This window comes from Macaca fascicularis, chromosome 12, assembly GCF_037993035.2.
Source record: "Macaca fascicularis isolate 582-1 chromosome 12, T2T-MFA8v1.1".
In the NCBI taxonomy this organism is placed as follows: domain Eukaryota; kingdom Metazoa; phylum Chordata; class Mammalia; order Primates; family Cercopithecidae; genus Macaca; species Macaca fascicularis.
In genome coordinates, this window is record NC_088386.1 from 104015287 (window position 1) to 104018163 (window position 2877).

The 2877-nt window shown below is 38.8% G+C and overlaps 1 pseudogene; it reads right to left on the reverse strand.

The window, feature by feature from the left end:
* Positions 1 to 1871: 1871 nt before the first annotated feature.
* Positions 1872 to 2367, reverse strand: LOC107127012 (large ribosomal subunit protein uL11-like; annotated as a pseudogene).
* Positions 2368 to 2877: the final 510 nt, after the last annotated feature.

The window sequence follows — 2877 nt, forward strand, 5'->3', positions numbered from 1 at the left end:
GGTTATTTTCCTGCAATTTTTCTCCTTCTAAATATTTGGATAACACACTAGGGTGACTAAATGGATAGTTCGAGCCTGCCACGAAGACAGCCAATCTGCAAAGCAAAGCTAAGAGAACAGGGAGTCCAAATGCACTTGGAGTACCTGGAAATTATACCTGGCAGCCAGCAACCTTTTGTGCTTCTTTGTTGTACTATATTTTCTGGCAGCAGGCTTTCAAGGGTACCTTTATTTCACTGATTACTAAATTAGTGTTGGATTTAATGAGAGAGATCTGTCCTTTTATTTGTGCCTTTTTCCCTTCTTCTTCTTACTTAAAAAAAAAAAAAAAGGATCAGCATCACAAAAGCTTTGTACATTTCTAGTTTGCTTTTGATGATGTGACCGTTTGCTCCCATCTATCTCCATGGTAATAAGCTGTCTCTACCCCCACTTTTTGAAGCCTCAGATACTTAGGAAGCTTCAGGACTCGAGAAGAGTTGCATGTTAAAATAATGCAGAGAAACAAATTGGTCTCTGTAAATAGGCCCCATCTTCAAAGCCTTCGAATTTTCTTCAAAATGTGATCCATTTTTCTTAGCTTGAAAACAGGTGCATTTTAGATAAAATATTTGAAAGTAAATTTGCATCTCAGCAAATGCATCTCAGTAAGTGCCCCTATTCTAAAATAAGACTTGGGTAGGATTTTAAAACTGGAAGAGGCCTCAGGCTTCATTTAGTCCAAGATGTTTATTATATACTTGAGGAAATTCAGGCTCAAAGTATTTCGCAGCCTTGTATCTAATCATAACTTTGAACTGGGAGTTATGCCTCCCAGCAAGGCATTCTTTCTTCTGTCACTAATATGTCAATGATAATTATTTTTATGTTAATAACAATAGCTATTGTTAATAATAAAAGAGATAAGTCACATAAGATGCTATAAAATGCCAGTAATTGTTGTTATATCTGTGCTAGGCAACTTTCCCAATAACAAAGGTTTTCAAAAGTTGATCTTTTAGTTTTCAAATCATGTTCTCTTAAAGAATACACTCATAGAAGTCAATATTTCTAAAATATGATTATATAAAAATATACACACACATACACATATGTATTTGTAGTATATAAATAAAATATTAATAATGATTATCTCAGTAGTGGTTAAAATTAATTTAAATGTTATTTAAAAAAAATATTCTGGCTGGGCATGGTGGCTCATGCCTGTAATCCCAGCAGTTTGGGAGGCTGAGGCAGGCGGATCACTTGAGGCCAAGAGTTCGAGACCAGTCTGGCCAACATGGTGAAACCCCATCTCCACTAAAAACACAAAAATTAGCCAGGCATGGTGGCAGGCGCTTGTAATCCCAGCTACCCGGAAGACTGAAGCAGGAGAATCGCTTGAACCTGGGAGGGAGAGGTTGCAGTGAGCCGAAATCACGCCACTACACTTCAGCCTGGGCGACAAAGTGAGACTGCCTCAAAAAAATAAAATAAAATGAAATAAAAGTTCATATTTTTAAATTTTCTATGTAAAACTTGTATTACTTTCCTTATAATAAAAGAATACTTTATATTTTTGGAAAAAAATATTCACACATTTGATGCTTAAAATGTAAATCATTCCTTCCTGGCCCAATCACACTGTTCTTTTCCCACAAAATTCAAAATAATTTCATTCACAGTAGCTACAGATATTCTGCCCTGCTCTGTGTACTGTGACTTAGTGCTGGGGACTGGAATGACTGTGTCCTCTCATCATTCACAAAATATCAGGGATTTTCACTTAGGCAGGGAGAATTGACTGCAGAACCCAAGGTGTTTTTTTTTTTTTTTTTTTTTTTTTCCAGTTGTCAAATGATCCTTTACTGAAATATTTTCCTTTGTGCTTCTTAACTAGCTAGGCATTCCACAACAACACTGTTGATGCCATCTATGATGTCATGAGGTTGGTGGCCATCAACATTATGGCCCATAGACAGGGCAGTCTCCCGGATCTCTTTAATGGTTCCAGAAAGTTCTCTGGCTAAAGATGGGTGCTGCACCTGTCAAGCAATGTTGACGATCTCATCACAAGTGATATTCCCACTGTGTTTAATGTTTTTCTGTTTCTTTCTGTCTCTTGGTGTTTCCTTGAGGGCTTTGATGATCAGGGCAGAGGCAGAAGGCACCACCTCAATCTGGGCCTGTCTGTTCTGAATGGTCAGTTTCACTGTAATTCTCAGGCCCTTCCAGTCACCCATTGATGGCAATGTCATCACCAACCTTTTATGGAGACAGACCCAGGGGGCCGATCTTGGGGGCCAGTGCAGACGTGGCCCCGACTTCACCCCCGATGCACCTCAGGTACATGACTTTGATCTCGTTGGGACTGAACTTCTGCAGCATGGTGGAGGCAGCTGGTGTTGGATTAACCCGGATTTGGGACGATGGAAGAAAGTTGCACCTTGGCCTCCTCCAAGCCAAGAGCTGAAAGAACCCAAGGTCTTTATAAAGTATATCCCTCTCACAGCTTTTTGTGGACTCATGTTTTACTTATTGTTTTGTTAAAAGCAATGGCAACAAAAGCCAAAATAGACAAATGGGATCTAATTAATCTAAAGAGCTTCTGCACAGCAAAAGAAACTACCATCAGAGTGAACAGGCAACCTACAGAATAGGAGAAAATTTTTGCCATCTACCCATCTGACAAAGGGCTAATATCCAGAATCTACACAGAACTTAAACAAATTTACAAGAAAAAAACAAACAACCCCATCAAAAAGTGGGCAAAGGATATGAACAGACTCTTTTCAAAAGAAGACATTTATGCAGCCAACAGACACATGAAAAAATGCTCATCATCACTGGTCATCAGAGAAATGGAAATCCAAATCACAATGAGATACCATCTCACAC